The sequence below is a fragment of the Hoplias malabaricus genome, unplaced genomic scaffold (assembly GCF_029633855.1).
Source record: "Hoplias malabaricus isolate fHopMal1 unplaced genomic scaffold, fHopMal1.hap1 scaffold_342, whole genome shotgun sequence".
Lineage (NCBI taxonomy): Eukaryota > Metazoa > Chordata > Actinopteri > Characiformes > Erythrinidae > Hoplias > Hoplias malabaricus.
The window spans coordinates 15,227-25,087 of record NW_027101116.1 but is presented as its reverse complement, the minus strand read 5'-3'; the positions used below and the strand labels follow the sequence as shown (position 1 = coordinate 25,087).

Sequence of the window (9,861 nt, the reverse complement as noted above, 5' to 3'; positions counted from 1 at the left end):
AGCTTAAGCTAAAAAGCTTACAGCACCTAGTATTCCCAGGCAGTCTCCCATCCAAGTACTAACTAGGCCCAACTCTTCTTCGCTTCCGAGATCAGACGAGATCGGGCTTTCAAGGAGTGGTATGGCCGTAAGCGATCACTGCTGGCTGTAGAAGACTATTTCTATATACTCTTCTAAGAGTAATACTTGTTTTAGAGCTGCCTGTAAACGGTAGACCACCTGACACCTCAAATGAAAATGATTGGCTTTCCAGTTCGTTTTTTTTTGTTGTTGTTTTTTTTTTCTTAAGTTTTCTTCTTCTCTTGTGTTTAAATGACTGTGGTTACTGCCTTTATAATAGAAGCTTAAGCTAAAAAGCTTACAGCACCTAGTATTCCCAGGCAGTCTCCCATCCAAGTACTAACTAGGCCCAACTCTTCTTCGCTTCCGAGATCAGACGAGATCGGGCTTTCAAGGAGTGGTATGGCCGTAAGCGATCACTGCTGGCTGTAGAAGACTATTTCTATATACTCTTCTAAGAGTAATACTTGTTTTAGAGCTGCCTGTAAACGGTAGACCACCTGACACCTCAAATGAAAATGATTGGCTTTCCAGTTCGTTTTTTTTTGTTGTTGTTTTTTTTTTCTTAAGTTTTCTTCTTCTCTTGTGTTTAAATGACTGTGGTTACTGCCTTTATAATAGAAGCTTAAGCTAAAAAGCTTACAGCACCTAGTATTCCCAGGCAGTCTCCCATCCAAGTACTAACTAGGCCCAACTCTTCTTCGCTTCCGAGATCAGACGAGATCGGGCTTTCAAGGAGTGGTATGGCCGTAAGCGATCACTGCTGGCTGTAGAAGACTATTTCTATATACTCTTCTAAGAGTAATACTTGTTTTAGAGCTGCCTGTAAACGGTAGACCACCTGACACCTCAAATGAAAATGATTGGCTTTCCAGTTCGTTTTTTTTTGTTGTTGTTTTTTTTTTCTTAAGTTTTCTTCTTCTCTTGTGTTTAAATGACTGTGGTTACTGCCTTTATAATAGAAGCTTAAGCTAAAAAGCTTACAGCACCTAGTATTCCCAGGCAGTCTCCCATCCAAGTACTAACTAGGCCCAACTCTTCTTCGCTTCCGAGATCAGACGAGATCGGGCTTTCAAGGAGTGGTATGGCCGTAAGCGATCACTGCTGGCTGTAGAAGACTATTTCTATATACTCTTCTAAGAGTAATACTTGTTTTAGAGCTGCCTGTAAACGGTAGACCACCTGACACCTCAAATGAAAATGATTGGCTTTCCAGTTCGTTTTTTTTTGTTGTTGTTTTTTTTTTCTTAAGTTTTCTTCTTCTCTTGTGTTTAAATGACTGTGGTTACTGCCTTTATAATAGAAGCTTAAGCTAAAAAGCTTACAGCACCTAGTATTCCCAGGCAGTCTCCCATCCAAGTACTAACTAGGCCCAACTCTTCTTCGCTTCCGAGATCAGACGAGATCGGGCTTTCAAGGAGTGGTATGGCCGTAAGCGATCACTGCTGGCTGTAGAAGACTATTTCTATATACTCTTCTAAGAGTAATACTTGTTTTAGAGCTGCCTGTAAACGGTAGACCACCTGACACCTCAAATGAAAATGATTGGCTTTCCAGTTCGTTTTTTTTTGTTGTTGTTTTTTTTTTCTTAAGTTTTCTTCTTCTCTTGTGTTTAAATGACTGTGGTTACTGCCTTTATAATAGAAGCTTAAGCTAAAAAGCTTACAGCACCTAGTATTCCCAGGCAGTCTCCCATCCAAGTACTAACTAGGCCCAACTCTTCTTCGCTTCCGAGATCAGACGAGATCGGGCTTTCAAGGAGTGGTATGGCCGTAAGCGATCACTGCTGGCTGTAGAAGACTATTTCTATATACTCTTCTAAGAGTAATACTTGTTTTAGAGCTGCCTGTAAACGGTAGACCACCTGACACCTCAAATGAAAATGATTGGCTTTCCAGTTCGTTTTTTTTTGTTGTTGTTTTTTTTTTCTTAAGTTTTCTTCTTCTCTTGTGTTTAAATGACTGTGGTTACTGCCTTTATAATAGAAGCTTAAGCTAAAAAGCTTACAGCACCTAGTATTCCCAGGCAGTCTCCCATCCAAGTACTAACTAGGCCCAACTCTTCTTCGCTTCCGAGATCAGACGAGATCGGGCTTTCAAGGAGTGGTATGGCCGTAAGCGATCACTGCTGGCTGTAGAAGACTATTTCTATATACTCTTCTAAGAGTAATACTTGTTTTAGAGCTGCCTGTAAACGGTAGACCACCTGACACCTCAAATGAAAATGATTGGCTTTCCAGTTCGTTTTTTTTTGTTGTTGTTTTTTTTTTCTTAAGTTTTCTTCTTCTCTTGTGTTTAAATGACTGTGGTTACTGCCTTTATAATAGAAGCTTAAGCTAAAAAGCTTACAGCACCTAGTATTCCCAGGCAGTCTCCCATCCAAGTACTAACTAGGCCCAACTCTTCTTCGCTTCCGAGATCAGACGAGATCGGGCTTTCAAGGAGTGGTATGGCCGTAAGCGATCACTGCTGGCTGTAGAAGACTATTTCTATATACTCTTCTAAGAGTAATACTTGTTTTAGAGCTGCCTGTAAACGGTAGACCACCTGACACCTCAAATGAAAATGATTGGCTTTCCAGTTCGTTTTTTTTTGTTGTTGTTTTTTTTTTCTTAAGTTTTCTTCTTCTCTTGTGTTTAAATGACTGTGGTTACTGCCTTTATAATAGAAGCTTAAGCTAAAAAGCTTACAGCACCTAGTATTCCCAGGCAGTCTCCCATCCAAGTACTAACTAGGCCCAACTCTTCTTCGCTTCCGAGATCAGACGAGATCGGGCTTTCAAGGAGTGGTATGGCCGTAAGCGATCACTGCTGGCTGTAGAAGACTATTTCTATATACTCTTCTAAGAGTAATACTTGTTTTAGAGCTGCCTGTAAACGGTAGACCACCTGACACCTCAAATGAAAATGATTGGCTTTCCAGTTCGTTTTTTTTTGTTGTTGTTTTTTTTTTCTTAAGTTTTCTTCTTCTCTTGTGTTTAAATGACTGTGGTTACTGCCTTTATAATAGAAGCTTAAGCTAAAAAGCTTACAGCACCTAGTATTCCCAGGCAGTCTCCCATCCAAGTACTAACTAGGCCCAACTCTTCTTCGCTTCCGAGATCAGACGAGATCGGGCTTTCAAGGAGTGGTATGGCCGTAAGCGATCACTGCTGGCTGTAGAAGACTATTTCTATATACTCTTCTAAGAGTAATACTTGTTTTAGAGCTGCCTGTAAACGGTAGACCACCTGACACCTCAAATGAAAATGATTGGCTTTCCAGTTCGTTTTTTTTTGTTGTTGTTTTTTTTTTCTTAAGTTTTCTTCTTCTCTTGTGTTTAAATGACTGTGGTTACTGCCTTTATAATAGAAGCTTAAGCTAAAAAGCTTACAGCACCTAGTATTCCCAGGCAGTCTCCCATCCAAGTACTAACTAGGCCCAACTCTTCTTCGCTTCCGAGATCAGACGAGATCGGGCTTTCAAGGAGTGGTATGGCCGTAAGCGATCACTGCTGGCTGTAGAAGACTATTTCTATATACTCTTCTAAGAGTAATACTTGTTTTAGAGCTGCCTGTAAACGGTAGACCACCTGACACCTCAAATGAAAATGATTGGCTTTCCAGTTCGTTTTTTTTTGTTGTTGTTTTTTTTTTCTTAAGTTTTCTTCTTCTCTTGTGTTTAAATGACTGTGGTTACTGCCTTTATAATAGAAGCTTAAGCTAAAAAGCTTACAGCACCTAGTATTCCCAGGCAGTCTCCCATCCAAGTACTAACTAGGCCCAACTCTTCTTCGCTTCCGAGATCAGACGAGATCGGGCTTTCAAGGAGTGGTATGGCCGTAAGCGATCACTGCTGGCTGTAGAAGACTATTTCTATATACTCTTCTAAGAGTAATACTTGTTTTAGAGCTGCCTGTAAACGGTAGACCACCTGACACCTCAAATGAAAATGATTGGCTTTCCAGTTCGTTTTTTTTTGTTGTTGTTTTTTTTTTCTTAAGTTTTCTTCTTCTCTTGTGTTTAAATGACTGTGGTTACTGCCTTTATAATAGAAGCTTAAGCTAAAAAGCTTACAGCACCTAGTATTCCCAGGCAGTCTCCCATCCAAGTACTAACTAGGCCCAACTCTTCTTCGCTTCCGAGATCAGACGAGATCGGGCTTTCAAGGAGTGGTATGGCCGTAAGCGATCACTGCTGGCTGTAGAAGACTATTTCTATATACTCTTCTAAGAGTAATACTTGTTTTAGAGCTGCCTGTAAACGGTAGACCACCTGACACCTCAAATGAAAATGATTGGCTTTCCAGTTCGTTTTTTTTTGTTGTTGTTTTTTTTTTCTTAAGTTTTCTTCTTCTCTTGTGTTTAAATGACTGTGGTTACTGCCTTTATAATAGAAGCTTAAGCTAAAAAGCTTACAGCACCTAGTATTCCCAGGCAGTCTCCCATCCAAGTACTAACTAGGCCCAACTCTTCTTCGCTTCCGAGATCAGACGAGATCGGGCTTTCAAGGAGTGGTATGGCCGTAAGCGATCACTGCTGGCTGTAGAAGACTATTTCTATATACTCTTCTAAGAGTAATACTTGTTTTAGAGCTGCCTGTAAACGGTAGACCACCTGACACCTCAAATGAAAATGATTGGCTTTCCAGTTCGTTTTTTTTTGTTGTTGTTTTTTTTTTCTTAAGTTTTCTTCTTCTCTTGTGTTTAAATGACTGTGGTTACTGCCTTTATAATAGAAGCTTAAGCTAAAAAGCTTACAGCACCTAGTATTCCCAGGCAGTCTCCCATCCAAGTACTAACTAGGCCCAACTCTTCTTCGCTTCCGAGATCAGACGAGATCGGGCTTTCAAGGAGTGGTATGGCCGTAAGCGATCACTGCTGGCTGTAGAAGACTATTTCTATATACTCTTCTAAGAGTAATACTTGTTTTAGAGCTGCCTGTAAACGGTAGACCACCTGACACCTCAAATGAAAATGATTGGCTTTCCAGTTCGTTTTTTTTTGTTGTTGTTTTTTTTTTCTTAAGTTTTCTTCTTCTCTTGTGTTTAAATGACTGTGGTTACTGCCTTTATAATAGAAGCTTAAGCTAAAAAGCTTACAGCACCTAGTATTCCCAGGCAGTCTCCCATCCAAGTACTAACTAGGCCCAACTCTTCTTCGCTTCCGAGATCAGACGAGATCGGGCTTTCAAGGAGTGGTATGGCCGTAAGCGATCACTGCTGGCTGTAGAAGACTATTTCTATATACTCTTCTAAGAGTAATACTTGTTTTAGAGCTGCCTGTAAACGGTAGACCACCTGACACCTCAAATGAAAATGATTGGCTTTCCAGTTCGTTTTTTTTTGTTGTTGTTTTTTTTTTCTTAAGTTTTCTTCTTCTCTTGTGTTTAAATGACTGTGGTTACTGCCTTTATAATAGAAGCTTAAGCTAAAAAGCTTACAGCACCTAGTATTCCCAGGCAGTCTCCCATCCAAGTACTAACTAGGCCCAACTCTTCTTCGCTTCCGAGATCAGACGAGATCGGGCTTTCAAGGAGTGGTATGGCCGTAAGCGATCACTGCTGGCTGTAGAAGACTATTTCTATATACTCTTCTAAGAGTAATACTTGTTTTAGAGCTGCCTGTAAACGGTAGACCACCTGACACCTCAAATGAAAATGATTGGCTTTCCAGTTCGTTTTTTTTTGTTGTTGTTTTTTTTTTCTTAAGTTTTCTTCTTCTCTTGTGTTTAAATGACTGTGGTTACTGCCTTTATAATAGAAGCTTAAGCTAAAAAGCTTACAGCACCTAGTATTCCCAGGCAGTCTCCCATCCAAGTACTAACTAGGCCCAACTCTTCTTCGCTTCCGAGATCAGACGAGATCGGGCTTTCAAGGAGTGGTATGGCCGTAAGCGATCACTGCTGGCTGTAGAAGACTATTTCTATATACTCTTCTAAGAGTAATACTTGTTTTAGAGCTGCCTGTAAACGGTAGACCACCTGACACCTCAAATGAAAATGATTGGCTTTCCAGTTCGTTTTTTTTTGTTGTTGTTTTTTTTTTCTTAAGTTTTCTTCTTCTCTTGTGTTTAAATGACTGTGGTTACTGCCTTTATAATAGAAGCTTAAGCTAAAAAGCTTACAGCACCTAGTATTCCCAGGCAGTCTCCCATCCAAGTACTAACTAGGCCCAACTCTTCTTCGCTTCCGAGATCAGACGAGATCGGGCTTTCAAGGAGTGGTATGGCCGTAAGCGATCACTGCTGGCTGTAGAAGACTATTTCTATATACTCTTCTAAGAGTAATACTTGTTTTAGAGCTGCCTGTAAACGGTAGACCACCTGACACCTCAAATGAAAATGATTGGCTTTCCAGTTCGTTTTTTTTTGTTGTTGTTTTTTTTTTCTTAAGTTTTCTTCTTCTCTTGTGTTTAAATGACTGTGGTTACTGCCTTTATAATAGAAGCTTAAGCTAAAAAGCTTACAGCACCTAGTATTCCCAGGCAGTCTCCCATCCAAGTACTAACTAGGCCCAACTCTTCTTCGCTTCCGAGATCAGACGAGATCGGGCTTTCAAGGAGTGGTATGGCCGTAAGCGATCACTGCTGGCTGTAGAAGACTATTTCTATATACTCTTCTAAGAGTAATACTTGTTTTAGAGCTGCCTGTAAACGGTAGACCACCTGACACCTCAAATGAAAATGATTGGCTTTCCAGTTCGTTTTTTTTTGTTGTTGTTTTTTTTTTCTTAAGTTTTCTTCTTCTCTTGTGTTTAAATGACTGTGGTTACTGCCTTTATAATAGAAGCTTAAGCTAAAAAGCTTACAGCACCTAGTATTCCCAGGCAGTCTCCCATCCAAGTACTAACTAGGCCCAACTCTTCTTCGCTTCCGAGATCAGACGAGATCGGGCTTTCAAGGAGTGGTATGGCCGTAAGCGATCACTGCTGGCTGTAGAAGACTATTTCTATATACTCTTCTAAGAGTAATACTTGTTTTAGAGCTGCCTGTAAACGGTAGACCACCTGACACCTCAAATGAAAATGATTGGCTTTCCAGTTCGTTTTTTTTTGTTGTTGTTTTTTTTTTCTTAAGTTTTCTTCTTCTCTTGTGTTTAAATGACTGTGGTTACTGCCTTTATAATAGAAGCTTAAGCTAAAAAGCTTACAGCACCTAGTATTCCCAGGCAGTCTCCCATCCAAGTACTAACTAGGCCCAACTCTTCTTCGCTTCCGAGATCAGACGAGATCGGGCTTTCAAGGAGTGGTATGGCCGTAAGCGATCACTGCTGGCTGTAGAAGACTATTTCTATATACTCTTCTAAGAGTAATACTTGTTTTAGAGCTGCCTGTAAACGGTAGACCACCTGACACCTCAAATGAAAATGATTGGCTTTCCAGTTCGTTTTTTTTTGTTGTTGTTTTTTTTTTCTTAAGTTTTCTTCTTCTCTTGTGTTTAAATGACTGTGGTTACTGCCTTTATAATAGAAGCTTAAGCTAAAAAGCTTACAGCACCTAGTATTCCCAGGCAGTCTCCCATCCAAGTACTAACTAGGCCCAACTCTTCTTCGCTTCCGAGATCAGACGAGATCGGGCTTTCAAGGAGTGGTATGGCCGTAAGCGATCACTGCTGGCTGTAGAAGACTATTTCTATATACTCTTCTAAGAGTAATACTTGTTTTAGAGCTGCCTGTAAACGGTAGACCACCTGACACCTCAAATGAAAATGATTGGCTTTCCAGTTCGTTTTTTTTTGTTGTTGTTTTTTTTTTCTTAAGTTTTCTTCTTCTCTTGTGTTTAAATGACTGTGGTTACTGCCTTTATAATAGAAGCTTAAGCTAAAAAGCTTACAGCACCTAGTATTCCCAGGCAGTCTCCCATCCAAGTACTAACTAGGCCCAACTCTTCTTCGCTTCCGAGATCAGACGAGATCGGGCTTTCAAGGAGTGGTATGGCCGTAAGCGATCACTGCTGGCTGTAGAAGACTATTTCTATATACTCTTCTAAGAGTAATACTTGTTTTAGAGCTGCCTGTAAACGGTAGACCACCTGACACCTCAAATGAAAATGATTGGCTTTCCAGTTCGTTTTTTTTTGTTGTTGTTTTTTTTTTCTTAAGTTTTCTTCTTCTCTTGTGTTTAAATGACTGTGGTTACTGCCTTTATAATAGAAGCTTAAGCTAAAAAGCTTACAGCACCTAGTATTCCCAGGCAGTCTCCCATCCAAGTACTAACTAGGCCCAACTCTTCTTCGCTTCCGAGATCAGACGAGATCGGGCTTTCAAGGAGTGGTATGGCCGTAAGCGATCACTGCTGGCTGTAGAAGACTATTTCTATATACTCTTCTAAGAGTAATACTTGTTTTAGAGCTGCCTGTAAACGGTAGACCACCTGACACCTCAAATGAAAATGATTGGCTTTCCAGTTCGTTTTTTTTTGTTGTTGTTTTTTTTTTCTTAAGTTTTCTTCTTCTCTTGTGTTTAAATGACTGTGGTTACTGCCTTTATAATAGAAGCTTAAGCTAAAAAGCTTACAGCACCTAGTATTCCCAGGCAGTCTCCCATCCAAGTACTAACTAGGCCCAACTCTTCTTCGCTTCCGAGATCAGACGAGATCGGGCTTTCAAGGAGTGGTATGGCCGTAAGCGATCACTGCTGGCTGTAGAAGACTATTTCTATATACTCTTCTAAGAGTAATACTTGTTTTAGAGCTGCCTGTAAACGGTAGACCACCTGACACCTCAAATGAAAATGATTGGCTTTCCAGTTCGTTTTTTTTTGTTGTTGTTTTTTTTTTCTTAAGTTTTCTTCTTCTCTTGTGTTTAAATGACTGTGGTTACTGCCTTTATAATAGAAGCTTAAGCTAAAAAGCTTACAGCACCTAGTATTCCCAGGCAGTCTCCCATCCAAGTACTAACTAGGCCCAACTCTTCTTCGCTTCCGAGATCAGACGAGATCGGGCTTTCAAGGAGTGGTATGGCCGTAAGCGATCACTGCTGGCTGTAGAAGACTATTTCTATATACTCTTCTAAGAGTAATACTTGTTTTAGAGCTGCCTGTAAACGGTAGACCACCTGACACCTCAAATGAAAATGATTGGCTTTCCAGTTCGTTTTTTTTTGTTGTTGTTTTTTTTTTCTTAAGTTTTCTTCTTCTCTTGTGTTTAAATGACTGTGGTTACTGCCTTTATAATAGAAGCTTAAGCTAAAAAGCTTACAGCACCTAGTATTCCCAGGCAGTCTCCCATCCAAGTACTAACTAGGCCCAACTCTTCTTCGCTTCCGAGATCAGACGAGATCGGGCTTTCAAGGAGTGGTATGGCCGTAAGCGATCACTGCTGGCTGTAGAAGACTATTTCTATATACTCTTCTAAGAGTAATACTTGTTTTAGAGCTGCCTGTAAACGGTAGACCACCTGACACCTCAAATGAAAATGATTGGCTTTCCAGTTCGTTTTTTTTTGTTGTTGTTTTTTTTTTCTTAAGTTTTCTTCTTCTCTTGTGTTTAAATGACTGTGGTTACTGCCTTTATAATAGAAGCTTAAGCTAAAAAGCTTACAGCACCTAGTATTCCCAGGCAGTCTCCCATCCAAGTACTAACTAGGCCCAACTCTTCTTCGCTTCCGAGATCAGACGAGATCGGGCTTTCAAGGAGTGGTATGGCCGTAAGCGATCACTGCTGGCTGTAGAAGACTATTTCTATATACTCTTCTAAGAGTAATACTTGTTTTAGAGCTGCCTGTAAACGGTAGACCACCTGACACCTCAAATGAAAATGATTGGCTTTCCAGTTCGTTTTTTTTTGTTGTTGTTTTTTTTTTCTTAAGTTTTCTTCTTCTCTTGTGTTTAAA

General features: G+C 40.2%; 29 non-coding genes across 29 annotated transcripts; all 29 read right to left on the bottom strand.

Moving 5' to 3' along the window:
- Positions 1-14: 14 nt before the first annotated feature.
- On the bottom strand, positions 15-133 carry LOC136684676 (5S ribosomal RNA). The gene has a single exon (XR_010799782.1). It is a non-coding gene; the product is annotated as a 5S ribosomal RNA (ribosomal RNA).
- A 222-nt stretch (positions 134-355) lies between these two features.
- Positions 356-474, bottom strand: LOC136684675 (5S ribosomal RNA). Its single transcript, XR_010799781.1, has one exon. It is a non-coding gene; the product is annotated as a 5S ribosomal RNA (ribosomal RNA).
- Positions 475-696: 222 nt separating this feature from the next.
- LOC136684674 (5S ribosomal RNA) lies at positions 697-815 on the bottom strand. Its single transcript, XR_010799780.1, has one exon. It is a non-coding gene; the product is annotated as a 5S ribosomal RNA (ribosomal RNA).
- Positions 816-1,037: 222 nt separating this feature from the next.
- LOC136684673 (5S ribosomal RNA) lies at positions 1,038-1,156 on the bottom strand. The gene has a single exon (XR_010799779.1). It is a non-coding gene; the product is annotated as a 5S ribosomal RNA (ribosomal RNA).
- Positions 1,157-1,378: 222 nt separating this feature from the next.
- LOC136684672 (5S ribosomal RNA) lies at positions 1,379-1,497 on the bottom strand. The gene has a single exon (XR_010799778.1). It is a non-coding gene; the product is annotated as a 5S ribosomal RNA (ribosomal RNA).
- A 222-nt stretch (positions 1,498-1,719) lies between these two features.
- Positions 1,720-1,838, bottom strand: LOC136684671 (5S ribosomal RNA). The gene has a single exon (XR_010799777.1). It is a non-coding gene; the product is annotated as a 5S ribosomal RNA (ribosomal RNA).
- A 222-nt stretch (positions 1,839-2,060) lies between these two features.
- Positions 2,061-2,179, bottom strand: LOC136684670 (5S ribosomal RNA). Its single transcript, XR_010799776.1, has one exon. It is a non-coding gene; the product is annotated as a 5S ribosomal RNA (ribosomal RNA).
- Positions 2,180-2,401: 222 nt separating this feature from the next.
- On the bottom strand, positions 2,402-2,520 carry LOC136684669 (5S ribosomal RNA). The gene has a single exon (XR_010799775.1). It is a non-coding gene; the product is annotated as a 5S ribosomal RNA (ribosomal RNA).
- Positions 2,521-2,742: 222 nt separating this feature from the next.
- LOC136684668 (5S ribosomal RNA) lies at positions 2,743-2,861 on the bottom strand. The gene has a single exon (XR_010799774.1). It is a non-coding gene; the product is annotated as a 5S ribosomal RNA (ribosomal RNA).
- A 222-nt stretch (positions 2,862-3,083) lies between these two features.
- On the bottom strand, positions 3,084-3,202 carry LOC136684666 (5S ribosomal RNA). Its single transcript, XR_010799772.1, has one exon. It is a non-coding gene; the product is annotated as a 5S ribosomal RNA (ribosomal RNA).
- Positions 3,203-3,424: 222 nt separating this feature from the next.
- Positions 3,425-3,543, bottom strand: LOC136684665 (5S ribosomal RNA). Its single transcript, XR_010799771.1, has one exon. It is a non-coding gene; the product is annotated as a 5S ribosomal RNA (ribosomal RNA).
- Positions 3,544-3,765: 222 nt separating this feature from the next.
- Positions 3,766-3,884, bottom strand: LOC136684664 (5S ribosomal RNA). The gene has a single exon (XR_010799770.1). It is a non-coding gene; the product is annotated as a 5S ribosomal RNA (ribosomal RNA).
- Positions 3,885-4,106: 222 nt separating this feature from the next.
- On the bottom strand, positions 4,107-4,225 carry LOC136684663 (5S ribosomal RNA). The gene has a single exon (XR_010799769.1). It is a non-coding gene; the product is annotated as a 5S ribosomal RNA (ribosomal RNA).
- Positions 4,226-4,447: 222 nt separating this feature from the next.
- LOC136684662 (5S ribosomal RNA) lies at positions 4,448-4,566 on the bottom strand. Its single transcript, XR_010799768.1, has one exon. It is a non-coding gene; the product is annotated as a 5S ribosomal RNA (ribosomal RNA).
- Positions 4,567-4,788: 222 nt separating this feature from the next.
- LOC136684661 (5S ribosomal RNA) lies at positions 4,789-4,907 on the bottom strand. The gene has a single exon (XR_010799767.1). It is a non-coding gene; the product is annotated as a 5S ribosomal RNA (ribosomal RNA).
- A 222-nt stretch (positions 4,908-5,129) lies between these two features.
- Positions 5,130-5,248, bottom strand: LOC136684660 (5S ribosomal RNA). The gene has a single exon (XR_010799766.1). It is a non-coding gene; the product is annotated as a 5S ribosomal RNA (ribosomal RNA).
- A 222-nt stretch (positions 5,249-5,470) lies between these two features.
- On the bottom strand, positions 5,471-5,589 carry LOC136684659 (5S ribosomal RNA). The gene has a single exon (XR_010799765.1). It is a non-coding gene; the product is annotated as a 5S ribosomal RNA (ribosomal RNA).
- Positions 5,590-5,811: 222 nt separating this feature from the next.
- LOC136684658 (5S ribosomal RNA) lies at positions 5,812-5,930 on the bottom strand. The gene has a single exon (XR_010799764.1). It is a non-coding gene; the product is annotated as a 5S ribosomal RNA (ribosomal RNA).
- Positions 5,931-6,152: 222 nt separating this feature from the next.
- Positions 6,153-6,271, bottom strand: LOC136684657 (5S ribosomal RNA). Its single transcript, XR_010799763.1, has one exon. It is a non-coding gene; the product is annotated as a 5S ribosomal RNA (ribosomal RNA).
- Positions 6,272-6,493: 222 nt separating this feature from the next.
- LOC136684655 (5S ribosomal RNA) lies at positions 6,494-6,612 on the bottom strand. Its single transcript, XR_010799761.1, has one exon. It is a non-coding gene; the product is annotated as a 5S ribosomal RNA (ribosomal RNA).
- A 222-nt stretch (positions 6,613-6,834) lies between these two features.
- On the bottom strand, positions 6,835-6,953 carry LOC136684654 (5S ribosomal RNA). Its single transcript, XR_010799760.1, has one exon. It is a non-coding gene; the product is annotated as a 5S ribosomal RNA (ribosomal RNA).
- A 222-nt stretch (positions 6,954-7,175) lies between these two features.
- On the bottom strand, positions 7,176-7,294 carry LOC136684653 (5S ribosomal RNA). Its single transcript, XR_010799759.1, has one exon. It is a non-coding gene; the product is annotated as a 5S ribosomal RNA (ribosomal RNA).
- Positions 7,295-7,516: 222 nt separating this feature from the next.
- LOC136684652 (5S ribosomal RNA) lies at positions 7,517-7,635 on the bottom strand. The gene has a single exon (XR_010799758.1). It is a non-coding gene; the product is annotated as a 5S ribosomal RNA (ribosomal RNA).
- Positions 7,636-7,857: 222 nt separating this feature from the next.
- LOC136684651 (5S ribosomal RNA) lies at positions 7,858-7,976 on the bottom strand. The gene has a single exon (XR_010799757.1). It is a non-coding gene; the product is annotated as a 5S ribosomal RNA (ribosomal RNA).
- Positions 7,977-8,198: 222 nt separating this feature from the next.
- Positions 8,199-8,317, bottom strand: LOC136684744 (5S ribosomal RNA). The gene has a single exon (XR_010799845.1). It is a non-coding gene; the product is annotated as a 5S ribosomal RNA (ribosomal RNA).
- Positions 8,318-8,539: 222 nt separating this feature from the next.
- LOC136684743 (5S ribosomal RNA) lies at positions 8,540-8,658 on the bottom strand. Its single transcript, XR_010799844.1, has one exon. It is a non-coding gene; the product is annotated as a 5S ribosomal RNA (ribosomal RNA).
- Positions 8,659-8,880: 222 nt separating this feature from the next.
- LOC136684742 (5S ribosomal RNA) lies at positions 8,881-8,999 on the bottom strand. Its single transcript, XR_010799843.1, has one exon. It is a non-coding gene; the product is annotated as a 5S ribosomal RNA (ribosomal RNA).
- A 222-nt stretch (positions 9,000-9,221) lies between these two features.
- Positions 9,222-9,340, bottom strand: LOC136684740 (5S ribosomal RNA). The gene has a single exon (XR_010799842.1). It is a non-coding gene; the product is annotated as a 5S ribosomal RNA (ribosomal RNA).
- A 222-nt stretch (positions 9,341-9,562) lies between these two features.
- Positions 9,563-9,681, bottom strand: LOC136684739 (5S ribosomal RNA). Its single transcript, XR_010799841.1, has one exon. It is a non-coding gene; the product is annotated as a 5S ribosomal RNA (ribosomal RNA).
- Between the last annotated feature and the right edge of the window lie 180 nt (positions 9,682-9,861).